This window comes from Mixophyes fleayi, chromosome 2, assembly GCF_038048845.1.
Source record: "Mixophyes fleayi isolate aMixFle1 chromosome 2, aMixFle1.hap1, whole genome shotgun sequence".
In the NCBI taxonomy this organism is placed as follows: domain Eukaryota; kingdom Metazoa; phylum Chordata; class Amphibia; order Anura; family Limnodynastidae; genus Mixophyes; species Mixophyes fleayi.
This window is the reverse complement of record NC_134403.1, coordinates 249,683,208-249,699,238: the sequence shown is the minus strand read 5'-3', so window position 1 is coordinate 249,699,238 and position 16,031 is coordinate 249,683,208. Positions and strand designations below refer to the sequence as shown.

The 16,031-nt window shown below is 42.9% G+C and overlaps 1 long non-coding RNA gene across 1 annotated transcript; it reads left to right on the top strand.

The window, feature by feature from the left end:
* The first annotated feature begins 3,311 nt into the window (after positions 1-3,311).
* Positions 3,312-14,748, top strand: LOC142140343 (uncharacterized). The gene is made up of 3 exons (XR_012688423.1): positions 3,312-3,353; positions 6,243-6,389; positions 14,452-14,748. It is a non-coding gene; the product is annotated as an uncharacterized LOC142140343 (long non-coding RNA).
* The last annotated feature ends 1,283 nt before the right edge of the window (positions 14,749-16,031 follow it).

Here is a 16,031-nt window from a genome sequence, read left to right as displayed (position 1 = left end):
CTCATGGAGAACTTTCTCTATACAGGGATTCACTTTCCATTGTGTGAACACATTCTGGCCTAAGATCTTGGTTAAAACCCCTGTTTTTTTTATTGGACTATTTCGTTTGAATTTGCTTTTGGTTTTGATACATCCACAATTTTCAGTGTATTCACCTGCATATCTTCAATATATTGTTTTGTTGATTTGATTTCAACTCTCTTCTGCCATTCACTACACACTAACAGGCGCTTTGGGAAAACTTTTGTATACCTCCTCCAAGTGTGCCCAGCCCGAGCCATCTCCTGCCGGGGGTCTCCTGCCTGAGCCATCTCCTGCTGAGGGTCTCCAGCCCGAGCAGTCTCCTGCCGAGGGTCTCCAACCCGAGCCGTCACCTATCTTTGAGGGGCACCTTTCCCAACTTAGTACTCTTCTGAGATTTGGTGCCTCATATATTTCCTCTGTACCTAGTCCCATTAGTGACCCAAAGAAACAGGTACTGTTTCTGATATCTCACTTTAGAGGGGAAGCCTTGGAATGGGTAAACTCCTATATAGAGACTAAGCATCCTATTCTATCGGACCTGCAACTCTTTGTTGAGGCAGTAATTTGCAAGTTTACCTCATCTCCTGCAATGCCATCTAGCGGGACATCAGTGCATCCAATAGTGTCATCCATCCCTTCAGTTCAAGAACTACCTTTGTGCTCCACCAAGTTGGTTCAGGTTCCTATTCCAAGGACATCCCGCAAAAAGAGAGGACGAAAGAGGAGAGGAGAGTCTGTGGTTCTTCAGCTTCGCTCTGGCATGACTTTTTTCGCCTTCCCACACATGGACGAGGACATCTCTGCCAGACCCCCCATTGTGGACTATGATTCCAATTATTTTAATCATTTCTGATAATATGGGCGTCTGGAATCCATCCTAAAGGGGGAAGGGGGGTACTGTCAGGATCTGCCTGCAGCCCTCTGCATCGCATGCAGTTTATTGACAGCTCCTGCCTCCAGGACCTTGGACTTGTTTTATTATGTTATCTGGCAGTACCTCTGTTCACCAGAGGTGCTTCTATTTGCCTTTTCCTTTGTTATTACTAGGGGTTAACCTGTCTCACTAATTATCTCCTGCATCTGGGTGGTCCCTACTTATACCTGCCTCTCTTCCTCTCCTGTTGCTGGTCATTGTTGCTGCTGTTCCATGTTGCTGTGCTGTTCCCTGTTGTTCCCTGCTGTGCTCCTGCTTCATCTGTTCCCTGGTATCTTTTCATATTACCTGCTTACCTGCATCAGCCGTGTTCCTAGTATTTGCTTCCTGCATCTCCCTGCAATCTTCATTTCTACACCATCTGGTTTGTAACTTCCAGAAATAAACATTGTGTGTTTCACCAAATTCCTGGCTCCTTAGCTGTGATTTCTGCATTAAAATGTGACACATAGTGACCACATAGTTGTTGTTAGGATCATTCTGCTTTGTTTTACTAGCGTGGGTGGCACACTCTACTGGTGTCAATAGTTTAGCAAACTGTGGGTGGTTGTGCATGTGTGTCGTTTGCAGATGCAGTGAGTAGGATTGTGTTGTAAAGTTAATGGCTTTCCCTCGCTCCCATGCAAGTAAGGTGTTTGTGCGGAAAACTTTTCCAGGGTGAGCATCTGCAGTCTCCGTTTCCAGCCTAGCATAACTGGGACAGTAGGAACGGGGTGTGGCAAAGGGGCCATACCCCAGCTATACGTCCCAAACACACCCAGTACGGCCAATCCCAGGTTTTAATCTGTGTTTCTTGTTGTAGTTGAGGAGATCTTGCATCTGCGATCTGGAGACAGGTTGGATGTTTTTCGTCGATAAAGGTAGGACCTGTTACAAGTGCACAGGAGCACAAAACCATTTCCACTACTCAAAAGGACTTGACGTTTGCTCCAGCTCTGAACTGGGAGAGTCTTGTCCTATAGATCAGGTAGAATTTTAGTACAAAAACTGAAAAGTTTATTTGGTTAAAATTGATGGTATTAAAGTAGTAAAAGGTTGAACTTTGATTTGACATTTTGAACAGTGCCTTTCCACACATTGAAGTACACTTTTGCAAGTTGCGAAGGTGGCCCCTGAGTGCTTAGAGAAGGCATGCACCTTTATATTTGCTGGGCAGACCAATAAGTGCAAAGATAAGGTGTTTAGTGATAAACATCAAGTGCCCTTAGTAAATGAGCTCCACTGTCTTATGCGCACTAAAGAGATAAAAGTTCATTTTTGATTGGTTATTTTGGTTCAGTGCCATTTTTAAATTAGGTATTTTGTTTGCTGGAGTTCTCATGAATATCTATAAACTTACTTGTAGCACTAATACATTAAAAATACATGTTATATTGTATACATAGTTCTACATGGACACATGCTGTAACCAATAGTAACAAATAAACTGTCATATTACTAATTCCGTTTACAGAATAAAAATAAACATCTGATTGGTTGCTCTTGGTTACAGCACATTTGTGCATGGATCACTATGCTATTATAAAAAGTAAACAGCAACATTGTGGATTAGATGTTGTTGTAAATGTCCTGGTCCCAATGTGTAAGGAAGAAGATGCAGCAGAGCTGTTGACCTTGGAGAGTAATAGGATCTGTATCACTGTAAGCAAGATCAGCGCGACTTTAGGTATAATCTTCCTACTGAGTCGGACTGGTAAGTGGGTGAGAGATGAATGGTACAGAGAGACTATCCAAAGTGAAAGGTGTATCTGGAAATACAGAAAAATGCAGATAAATAAAATAAAAATGAATTGTATATTTTTATACAAAATATAAGTAAACTTAATTAAGACAAATGGAAACTTAGAAGAAAAGGCTATTAATGAACAATAGTGACAAATTATATATTATTATTGTTTTTTTTATATTTTTAATAATTATTAATATGCCAATTAATATGTCAATCATATTACTCAGTGCTATACAATTTAAATTCCCTAACAAACACACCCGTCCTTATTGCCAGAAGATAATTAACCTACCAGTATATTTATATATATATATTGTGACAGAAACACTAGAAAAGAACTGAATGACAGGTACATAAGGCCTAGATTCCTGTCATTTGTATTTTAAAACACCAGGGAGATTGTTTTTGTCTGAGGAAAAGCTTCTCAAAATGTGTTTCTCAGCTTCAGGAAAGGCTGGTAAGTGTTCCTGGTGTTTTATATGAAGAGAGTAGGGTGGGCTCCATACAAAAGGCCCCGTCCGGGGCTTCTGGTCTGCAGGCTCACAGCAGACTAATTAGGAGATGCACCTGAGTAGTGTCTGTAAAGATTCAGCACTGCCTCAATCAGTCTCTCATTGTCTGGGGGAGGAGGTCAGATGGCTCCTGAGAGAACTGTAAGCTTGTCCTGTGAGTTACATTTGTTTGGTTTAAGTGAGGGACACTAGGCCCCTCACTATACAGAGGAAATACCTTAGTATTAGCTAGCAGCTGGATTGCTAGGATTTTGTTTGTTTTTGTTCTGTTTGAAAGCTGGTGAATAAAACTAGCTGAGGCTATTGAACCTGAAACACTGGATTCGTGTGGCTGAAGTGCATCCCAAAATGCATATATATATATATATATATATATATATATATATGTATGTGTGTGTATATATATATATATATATATATATATATATATATATATATATATATATATATATATGTGTGTGTGTGTATATATTTTTAACCGACATTCTCATGTTATGGAAACATTTAACAAATACAAGTTACTGCTATACAACATTGCAAATATACAAACAACATAGGAAGGAAGGGAATATAAGAGGAGCTGAGGGAGGCAGGTTTGGAAAGGTATATACTGCATCTTGCATAGTTGTGCTGTAGCTATTTTGATATATGGAATGTGTTATTCTGGAGATGCGGGAACTGACATAGTCAACCCAGCTGGTCCTTATCTATTATGAATGTTAAAATTAATCGGGGGAAGGGGGGGGGGGGGTGGAGAGCAAAACATAGTGTAGTAAATACATTACTATGATAAATATATACAAACTCATACAAATGAATTTCCAAAAAGTGTAGCAACTTATAACCATGGACCAAAAGTAAATAAAAAAAGGGCTTTCAGCTAGGGTTCAACCAGCATTATCTACAATATATATATATACAGATTGTAACGGAGAGGTGAGCAACTTCATAATTAAGGGATCATCTTCCTATGTGACCATACTACTTGTTGAAGAGGATTTTCTAACCTTGAATCTCTTCGCATACCTTCCTGGCAAGCCCTTTTTTTCACTTACTTTAGTGCGCAGTTAGAAGAAAAGGCTATTAATGAACAATAGTGACACTTTTTGAAATTAAATTCTACTGTATTTATTACACTGTTTGTCACGTTTATCTTTCTTTAGTTTATTTAAAAGTCTTAACGGCTTTATCCTCTAACTATAACCTTAAATAACTGACACAAGCCCTGAGTGTGGAAAATTTAAATGCTTTATTTAAATATGGGGGTGGACAAGAGAGTAGTCAGTCTGATGTTCCCCAGGCAAAACCCAATTGTCCCAGCATTAACCATGGGACCTTGTCAACTTGTGGACAAGCAATCAAACCCCGGGTTCAAGTGGGAGACAACCAATCACTCCCCGGACGCACATATCTACCTGAGCGGGAAAACGCGTTCCGGGCTTACAGAACCCGCCCATCCTCGTGACTTGATGGAAAGCAACCACAAGGGCGGTACCTGTACTGAGACTATAGCCGATTCACTCGAAGAAAGGCGGGTTCAGCGTGCCCACTACCGTAATGTGTGCCCCAACTACTGGCTGTCTACTGTACTGTGTTTTCCGGCTATGTGCGGATCTCAAAGAGCGGTGTCCCGCCACCATACCTACACCTACCTATGCTAAACTCCTACATGTTTCCTACAAACAAAACCAGTGCCCTCATTGCTCAAGCGGACCCAAACCGGCCTATAGAGGGTCGAGCATGGGATTCCAATTTGTGGGTGCTCCAACCGTCATCCACCTAAAGGGCACATGAACCGTGACAAACTATATTCCTATCACAACTGCCCCGCACCCTTCAGGGAAGAAACGCCAGACCCTCCTAGACATTACATCGGACCAGCATAGGAGAAGGGCAGGCCAGGAGGCATGGACCCAAGCTAGGTTGGATTGTATTAATAACATCAGGTCCATGGAATTACAGCGGCCCATATCATTCCCCCGAATGTATCACCAAGAGATGGGGCATCCCATATCGAACTATGTCAGCCTCCAGAAGCACCCTAAACCCCGGCCATCGTAAACCCCTTTAACCTCTCCCATAGACCATTACTGACCCTGGAAAAGGAAAGGTGTCCCCAGCTTCCCTATGCAATGCAGCCCATTGGACATCTAAGTATTTCATCACCCAAATCTGCAGCGCGCCCACTTCCCTGGGTGCCTACATTCAGTCCCTGTGTTGCTTGCCCTGGCTCATATCTGCCCGCAGCATCCTTATCCACCCCCCACCACAACACCTTCTTTACAGTCAATGTTTTTTTTTTGTTTTTTTTTTACAAATTACAGTTTTCCCCACTTGCCCCCTCCCCCCAAGTGAAATAATTTCAAATTAAATAAACATATATAAAATAAAATTTTTATATATAATATATATATATATATTTTCACAAAATAATAGCGGCCTGTTACTACAGCTATGGAGAGACCAAGGAGAGAAAGGCAGGTTCCAGCGTGGCTTGCAGAAGAAGAAAGCAGCCCAGTAAAGAGGAGAAGAGACAAGAACCAGGGAAATAATCATTAATGACCTAGGGGAAGGACAAATGAGTTCTGCTGTCAAGGCAGTGCCTGACAAGGAGCAGCAGGGATGGCTGGCCCAGCAAACGAATCAGGCCCAGCAGTGCAGTGAATCATGTGGGCAGCACAGTTCGAATGAAGGAGGAGCTTCGCGCCCTGTGGCATCAGCCTCAGGCCTGGTAAATAGACATGATGGAAGTGGCCTGGAGAGGGTAGACACTTGCTCAGGATACTCTCAGTCACTATTTAACCCGGGTCAGAGTATAGGACAGCATTCTCAGGTCAGTGGAGACCCTGGGACAGCAGTGGTTAATGGTAATGATTATGTAAACACAGCTAGCCAAAGAACACTTTACACCTGTGCAGAGCAGCATCAATTAATGGTTGCCATCAGTAGAGGACGGCACCTGGCATGAATGAGCAGCAAGGGAGGCAGCAAAATGTTACAATCAGGTGTGTTACATGCTGTAGTAACACGTTATCCATTTCAGATTGCGAACCAGCGGCAAGCAGAGAGGACACCCAAAGAATGGCTACAACAGTTATGCAGCTTTCAGAGGAAGTGGAACAGGCACCGAGCACAAGGCAGTATGGTTTTGCCGGTGGTGTGGGTCAAGGGAGAGACATCGGGAATATAGGTGAGCATGAGAGGCTGAACCATGTTATTTTGTCTAATTCATATGACTCTAATGACAGCGATAGCATAGACTCCGATTCAGAGCAAGGGAGAGTGATAAAGTTAATTAAAAAGCAGCTTAAGGGAAAGGAGAAGAGAGTAGAGCACTAGACAGACAAGGTAGAGGAAAGGTCGAGAGGGGTAAGCGAGAGATACGTATGTGCGTACACATTAATAGATAGAGGGGGCTCGCAAGAAGATTAGAAAGAGGATAGATAGAGCTAGGTATGTGGATATATTTGCGATAACAGAAGAGACTAAGAAACAGGCGGATAGGACAAAAAGTAGAGGAGCGGAAGAGACCTAAAAGTCTTACTCTAATTGTCTGACTGGCTGACTGGGATGTACACGTTTTGGGCGTGTTATTTGCAGACTAGGCCATAGGAGCACATTAACTTATTGAAATGCATGAATACGATGCACAACATCTTTCTGACTAACAAGGGAAAGATTTGGAGGGAATACATTTAGAAAGAAGGAAGACAGGTGTATAATTTTGAGATTGGGTTGTAAAGATGTAGAGACATGGCTAAGAGTCATTAACCCAATGCAGGAGGAGAGCATGGGGTCAAGATATATAGGTCAAGGGAGGCCTAGCTCAAATGGAGCATATAGAAGATTTGGAACACAGGTACAGTCGAAAGGGAAATACTTTGATTTTAACAATGCCCAATGTAACAGAGGAAGTGCCTGCAGATTCAGACACCAGTGCATGCGTTGCAGGGGAGGTCACCCCGTTAAGGAGTGCACACGTAGGTCAGGCAACATGTAAGGAGGGAGCGGGGGAACTAGGCAGAATCTCCGGTAAATTTAGGAAGAATCGGGAAATGGTTAAATTGGTATCCAAATAAGGAAGCAGCTAAATTTTTGTATAATGGGTTTAAGGGGGGTTTAGGTTGCCCATCAAGGGGGAAGTGCTATATAAAGGAAAAGTTAAAATTTTTAAATCAGCAGGGGAGTAGCCAGAAGTAGTCAGGGACAAAGTGGGGCAGGAGGTCCCCTTGGGGAGGATGGTAGGACCATTTACAGAACCCCGCCATAAAGGGGCTAGTCATATCCCCGCTGGGGGTAGTGCCTAAGAAAGTACTGTGAAAATTCAGGTTGATACAGCATTTATTGTACCCCGAGGGAAGTTCTGTAAATGATGCTATCAATGAACAACAATGCAGGGTGATATATCAGTCATTTGAGGATGCATGAGCAAGAGGCTGTGGAAAAGGAGCACTGATGGCCAAGATCGATGTTGAGTCTGCATTTAGACTGCGGCCAATACAGCCAGAGAGCTTTAGGTTTATGGGATTTAAATTGGATAACGGTTATTTCATAGACAGATGCTTAGCTATGGGTTGTTCAGTTTCTTGTGCATACTTTGAGAAATTCAGTAAATTTTTACACTGGTGTATCGAGGCAGGGTCTGGTTGTAGGTCACTGACTCATTATATGGATGATTTTTTGGTGGTAGGGCGGCAGGGACGAGGAGCTGTCAAGAGTTATTATTTTTAGTACGAGCATTGTTTCAGAGTTTAGGGGTGCCAGTGGCCAAGTAGAAAACTGAAGGGCCAACTATGAGACTGACATACCTTGGAATTGAAATTAATACAGTGGAAAGGTTGTGTAGGTTGCCGGAGGACAAGGTGAAGAGGCTAATTGAAGAACTCAGCAAATGTGGGTCAGCACACTTGCTAACATTGAAACGGTTGCAGTCCCTTTTGGGTTTACTGAACTTTGCTTATAGAGTGATACCAGTGGGCAGAATCTTTTGTAGAAAATTGCAAAGGGCCACGGCAGGAATTATTATATAAGTTTGGGTAAGGAATTGAAGGAGGACTTAAAGATGTGGAGTAGCTTTGTAAAGGATTTTAATGGCACAAGGATCTGGCAGACTCCCTCAGCGTCCAATAGGGAGTTACAGTTGTTTACAGATGCAACAGGTTCAAAGGACTTTGGTGTGTACCTACAAGGTGAATGTCTAAGTTTAATTGGAGGGCATTCGGGGAAGCAGCACCTGAAGCACAAATGGTTGGTTTAAAGGATTCATCTTATATCTGGCAGATTATCAGGCTGGCACAGAGGGGTTGGTACAGAGATCTGTGGCTCCAAGGATATGGAAGAGTTACAAGGCCGCTTTCAAAGCTTGGAAAATATACAAGGATGCAAAGGGCAATGTGGGTAAGGGCCAGGAACATTGTTTGCTGTCGTACATATGGGATAAGTACAAGGAAGGAAAATCTAAGGCAGCGATGGGGGTAGCGTTCGCAGGGATATCCCTTTTTAGCAGACTAAAAGGAAGGGAAGCTGTGACTAAGAGTTTTATGGTAGTAGGGTCATGAAGGATTGGAGTAAAATGAGGCCCAGGAAAGAGGGTGCGAGAAGGCCAGTGAGTGTGGAAGTTTTAGGTATGTTATTGGGAAAGGTGGGGTAAATGGTTAATAGGCTTTCTTTGCACTCTCATAATCGGTGAGTTAGTGGCAGCATCCAAAAAGGTGAAGGGGACTGGTTTGCTTAACGAGAACATGGTGGTGGGAGAACAGACGGTGATGTGTAAGATACACAGATCTAAAACAGATCAATTGGGCAAGGGCAGATGGGTGACAATAAAAAGAAGCGGTAGCACCCAGTCAAATTGATAAATGATTTCTTGGCGTATAGAACGGAAGGGGGGCAGGCCTTTTTAACACATGCAAACACAACTCCGTTGACAAAGTACCAGTTTAAAACAATTTTTAGAATGAGTATAAAAGCGGTAGGGCTACATGAGCGAGTACGGCACTCGTTTAGAACTGGTGCAGCAGCTGCGCAGGCTGGTTGCTCTGAAGGAGACACAAAGAGATTGGGCCATTGGAAGTCCAATGCGGACATCAGAAACAGTAACACGGTTACATGTGCAGAAAATACAGCCGTCTATCCTGGGACAAAGAGAATTATATGGTTGAGTAAAAGAGGAATGAAGTGGGGCAATTTTCTAGAAACACTGAAGGAAGCAGAAGGACAGCTCGGGACGCCTCCGACATTTGTCATTCACTTAGGGGGAAATGACTTGAATATAAAAAGGGATATTGAACAAGTAACTGGCCCAACACCCGTATAATTTGGTCAGACATAATACGTAGAAGCAGGTGGCGCAAACCAGAGGAGGGCCCAGCTATGGATGAATCACGCAGGAAGGTGAATGCTGCAGTGGGTAAAGTCGTGAAATGGGTAGATGGCTGTATAGTCAAGCACGGTAGGATTCAATTTCACATGAAACATTTGTACAGGGGTGCATTTATCTGACCAAGGGATGGACAAGTTTATTGAGGACATATTTAGTGCATTGGCGGAGTTATAGGGGCCACAGCAGGTCATCGGTGGTGGCGGTTCCAGGTGGGGAACCTGGTGTTGGCTGGAAAAGCACTGCAATCAGCGGCCATGGGGGACGCAAGTGGCGGCCAGGGGTTACCCCCTCTTTGAAAGAGCGGTGGATATGCTAGATGCCACCCTTATGGGGGGGTCCTGTAAGAAGCCAGAGTAAAGGGGGGGTGGGAACCCCAGAGCCTTTAAGCGCTAAGGGGCATGTTTTTTATTGCTAGTGAGTTATTGGTGATGGTTGAAAGCTGATGGATGCACTGCTTTTCTGGCCACCGTTGCAAAAGATTACTGTTAAAATAAAGCTGTGACCTCTTTTTTTCCGTAAAACAATTCTCATGTCTTTATTTTGAGGGAATGGGGGGAGGGTAATAAGGAAGGGAGGCATGAGCCGCTAGGCAGTTTATTGGCCTTCAGTGTAAAAAATTGTTTCATTGGTCACTCCCTTAAACAGAACTTCCTGGGAGTAGCATAGTTCAAGTGTAGATTTGTATCCACAACAGACGGATACCTGATCGCCCGCAAAATGTCCCTCAACATAAAAATGGTCCTGGTTGGCACCATCAACCCGTATGGCCGCTGCTGGTAAAGTATTACACAATAGTGTACTACCTACGCAAATGCAAAAACAATCCCATATATACCTAATAAGTGAACCAGGAGGAGCCCGGGGTGGCACTCCCCACGATCAACTGAATGCTATAGATAAAATTATCAACTGCTATACCCAGGAAGAAGTATGCCCCTAAAGCCTGTGTAGGTAATAATTCTGCACACACCGTGTCAACTGCGAGAATAAAGGGAACTTGCTGAGGACACAGGCAGTTCCTTCATAATATCAAGTGTACTCTCTGCCCTTCCTTATAGCCAGAGCCATATTTAGACCTCATGGGGCCCTAGGCAAGATACTGGTTTGGGGCCCCCTCCCTGAAAAAATCCATAGCACTATAGTTTTTAGCATAACATATACCCCTATTCAGGGGCTGGCTGGCAGACTTTAGCCCAGGGGGGCAAGCACATAGCACTGGCCCATAAGTAGCGGCCCATTTTTAAAGGTTGGTCTCACCGCCGGCCCTGGGAGGGCCCTCTGGGGACCGCTGGGCCCTAGGCAATTGCCTAGTGGTAAATCCGGCCCTGCTTATAGCAGATCCCATCCGTATGAACTGCATCTGTTACCAGGACAAAATGAAGTGTATGAAAACGTGCATACATATACTGATATACTCACAATATATGGAGATGTGCCAGTACTAAAATATACATCACCATTATATTATGGACAGTCAAACCTTCAACCATCACATAAAATTTCATATAAGTTCAGCAAGAATTCTGCTACACAACTTTCAAACCCTGTCACAATGGCATTAATGAGCAGTCTATTGATACAATCCCTAATGGGCACGACCCTACATGTTATATAAGCAATTGGCTCATGTAAATTTATATATGGTAATGAGAATAGTAGTGGTTACACATAAGGGGCTGTGATACTGCCGGCATTAAGCAAAGGTGTAGCATCATAAGAAATTTACACCTGTTGGCAGAAAATCTGTGACTTACCCTGTAGGTTGAAGCTGTGGGCATACAGGTAGTGGGTACACTTATAACCGTGGGCACTGCTACCAGCGAGGATGGGGGGGACACAACATTATTAAGTATTTGCAAATCAGTATCCCCAATTAAATACAATAGGTGTGGAAAGCATGTAAGGAGCATCCCAATGTATGCAAGTTATAACTAGAGATGCTCACTGACCTCTGTGTTTTGGTTTTAGATCTGGATTACCGTCGTGTTTTGGTTTTGCCAAACCGCCCTTGTGTGTTTTGGTTTTGGATCTGGATTACCGTCGTGTTTTGGTTTTGGTTTTGCCAAACCGCCCCTTGTGTGTTTTGGTTTTGTTTGATTTTGTTTTGCAATTTTGTTTAAAAATCAATGTTTTTGGGCATAAAATAACCGCATTTAGTGCTCCACCTATTTCTTGGATAAGTAATGTAATTGTAAAGCTAATAAATTATGAAAAAAACAGTTTAATTCCTGGTAGGCCATCATTAATTCTACACACAAACCAGTGGGTAAATGTATGAAGCTCCGGGTTCTTCACCCGTAAGCTCGGCATCTTCAGCGCTTAAATTTAAAGCGGCGCTGCCTTGTAAAAGGAAACTTCCCTTTACAAGGCAGCGCCGCTTTAAACTTAAGCGCTGAAGACGCCGAACTCGCGGGTGTTGAAGAACCCGGAGCTTCATACATTTACCCCCAGATTGTCTTCCTCTCCATCTATGCATATTGGCAATGCAGCCATCGTTTTTGGGTGTATTACACCCTACACTTATAGTTAAATATCTAAAGAAATGGACAAAGGCAGTTGGGTTTCTGTCTCTATAGGCCCCCCTCCACTTGTAGAAAATACAAAAAAATTCAGCCGTTATAGACTGTACAATATTAATTGAATGGACAAAGCCAGTTTGGGGTCAGTCTGTGTATGACACCCTACCCTTAATGAGAAATTGCCAAAACAGCAGCCTTTCAAGACGGTACATGATATAGAAATGCCCCAAGTCCCTTTCCTCTTTGGGGGTGGATTGCACCCTACACTTAAATAGAAAGTTTTAAAAAGATGTTATCATCATCATCTTCAGCTTCATCCTCACCCTCATCAGTGTGTACGTCATCATCACAGACTATCAATTCATCACCGCTTGAATCCGCCATTAGAGAACAGTCAGTGCTTGGATGTCTTTGATGGTGAAGGCCTTCCTCATGGAAGATGTAGTTCATTTTTATAAACATCATTTTCTCCACATTTTTTGGAAGTAACCTTCCACGGCGATCACTGACTAAGTTCCCTGCTGTGCTGAACACTCTTTCAGAGTACACACTGGAGAGTGGGCAGCTTAGGTATTGCAAAGCAAGTTTGTACATGGGTTTCCAAATGGCCTGCTTTTCTTCCCAGTAAGGAAAGGGACTGTCTGACATTTCCATATCAACTACCTCTTGAAAGTAATCCTCCACCACCCTTTGCATGTTTATACTCGTATTGGATGGAGTTATGGGCAAAGTGACACTTTTTTTGAAAAATCCTTCAAACCAGCCCAGATGTTAAACTGTTCTGGTCTGCCCCCTGCAGTGGCGCACGCAGGGGGGTTTTCTGAGTCTCCAGAAACCCCCCCCCCTGCGCTAACTAAGTGGCCGCCATAGCGGCACTATCCTATACAGCAGCCGCGGCGCAGTCAAAGAAGTGTCTGGCGGTGCTGTATTGTATACAGCACCGCCGCGGGCACTTCTTTGACAGCTCCGCGGCTGCTATATAGTACAGTGCTGCTATGTGGGGCACTTCGTGAGGGGAGGGGTTTCTGGAGACCCAGAAACCCCCCCTGCATGCGCCCCTGATTGAGGCAACAGTGAGGAAAAGAGGCAGAAAAAACACACCAAGAAAATTCACAGTTTGCAGGAAAAAACAATGAAATAATTCAATCAGGGACAGACAGAGACGGTGTACTTATCACAACATCCAGACTGCAGAGATTGCTTAATTTTCCACCCATCAAACTTATAGAACCTGTCTATAACTCCCCTATGACAACAGATAGGCATACTCAATAGTTATCTATTAGCCCCGGAGAATAGTCCAGTTTGAAGATACAGCCTCAGCTTTTAAATTGCCTTCAGGCTTATTTCAGCCATCTTTTCTTATTAGGTATTACACTGCTAAACTGGTATATAAGAAAGAAGCAGCTTTACTATACAATCTTTATCTATTTCTTTTCTATTTATTCACAAGTCAAAATTTGTTTGGAATTTTCACTTTAGAGCCCAAACTTTATACTGTTTTAATATGAATGTTATGTTTTCCATAAGTCTAGTTTCTTTTACCAATTGGAACCATTCTCTCAAGCTAGGTGAGAGGTAAGAATGCCAGTGCCTTAGGACAATAATGTCAGCATCATTTATGTGTGGGAGAACTTTCTCTTGATAGGTAGACAGTGAATCATGAGTCAGGAATTAGATATAATCGCAATAGGCCTGGTACACTCCCCATCTCTCTCCCAATAATTTAATTCCATCTTGTCCACTATTGGGTGATCAGACCACATGTCTAATAGAAATGGAAGAAAGAGCGTTTTCCCTGTGGCCTTTCGCCATTCTACACCCCTTTGGTCGCTGATTGTTGGAAAATCCACAAAAAATGTCACAAAAAGATGGCGATAGGTCATGATCTGTGGGTCTTACTTACATGTCTATTTCCATCTGATATATTTGTTAAAGTTAGTGCAGTAAACTTTTGGATGAATTCTACTTTTTTGTTTTGGGAAACCAAACCAGCGCCCTTTGGAGAATTATTATTATAAGCTCTCAGTAAAATGCCCAAAAAATGTTTTCAATATTTTGTGTTTTACATTTCCTGGTTAGAGCTTAGTTAATAATATGGGAAATATATAGGGATGTCTGACGTTCTGTTAGAGCTCTAGCTAGTAATCTTTCGTTTGTTGCTATATTCAAAATATATTTGTCTGATCAAGGTAAATAGCCAAGCTGTATTATAGGACAGTAATTCCATCAGTACAAATCTACACTGACTAAGCTTTGATAGAGTGTAAAAGTTTGGATTATTGTTTTGCTTTGTTTCTAGGTCTTCTATGCAGCTAATAAACTTTCTGTTTGGGTTGGGTACCTTTTAGCGATGCCGAAAACCCAGACAACGGATATCCCAGCATGAATACACCGTAGGTGTAATCCCCGACAGAGTGCTAATGCAGACCGCTTGAAACACACACCTGAAAGACTTCAGATGAATGAAGATCCCGGCAGGCATCGCTGACATCTCTTTGAAGGGCCACACTATGATTCCTGATGTTAACCTGGTAATTTAAGGAGACGCCGCCTGTACAATGTACTAGGCTTTGTAACGAACATTGTACAGAGTATTATAGAGCACCACACCTCAGGCTTCAAAAACAATCAAAAATAAATATATAAATGTGTTTTTACTGTGGTTTTAATTGAAAATGTGTATTAATTAATTCATGATGGTGCGGTAAAGGGAACACAGGCATATAGCTGCTGCACTGTAGCTGTCACCGTTCAAACAGAGTGAAATAGGATTCCTGTTCATTCATCAGCATTAGCCCTAGCAGAGTTGAGGCACAGAGTCTAACAAGCTCACCGGTAAGGAGCCTGCTGTTGGGAACTCACAGGTCACGGCCCTCTATCTGCCTCCTCATGTGACTGGTCTAAAAGATAATGTATTAAAAATAAATAAAACAGTGTAACCCCTGGCCTACTGGGTGTGGCAAATGGGTAGTGGCGGCAGAACACTATATATGTTATGGCAGTGTGTACACCCAGATATTTTCTCCAGCTTCATGGCTTGACAGTTAGGTGTATCTGCCAGCCAGGGACTAACCTGGTGAAACGCTGCCCTGCCCTTGCTTATTGAACATACATCTGATACACAATAGCCAGTTGGCATGTTTACTATAGGTATAATGTGTGAGGAGGAAAGCACTAATCAGGGATGGGAGTGTGGATGGGGGAAAGTGCTCCATAAACTTGCTAATATACTCAGTGACAATAGACAACTCAAATAAGGCTAGTAACTGTGGTCAACAATAAGAAGGAATATACTCAACAAATAAACAACTAGGTGCCCAACAATATTACTCTCCCCTCAGTAACTTGACTCAAACACTCTGCATGTATAATCTTGGCTAATTTCCCCCCCAGTGAGGCCTTGTTTTGCAAATTGTTTATAGTGTATGCACTTTGGGTATTGGGGATGGTGATGATTCTGTACATCAAAACAAATAAAACATAATGGTGTGAGTCCCCTAACAGCAATCAATCTGGGCCCTTGACACAAAGTCTGTATGTATTGTATGTAACAAGAGTGTATTACACTCTCCCCCAGTGAATCCTAGAGTAAACATTAGCATTAGGTAGTAGTCACCACCGGCCAAAGAATGCTTATGGAATACACATTGGCTATACCCTACCATGTAGCATTTATACCTACAATCGTACATGCACTCACACCATGCATCAAGTTCACCCATCCCCTTTCCCAGGGTGAGAAATTGGCAATCTTTGGGTTTCCCTGGGCTGATCATAGGTTTGGACCATGGATGGATGAGTGTTACACCTTGATCAAGAGCAGGCATGATCCATCTCTGAGTCTACAAAAACAGGATCCTTAGTAAGCTCTCCCTGACTGGTTCTCTATTACTTTCCTGTGTCAGAATTGGCAGCTAAATTTCTGGCA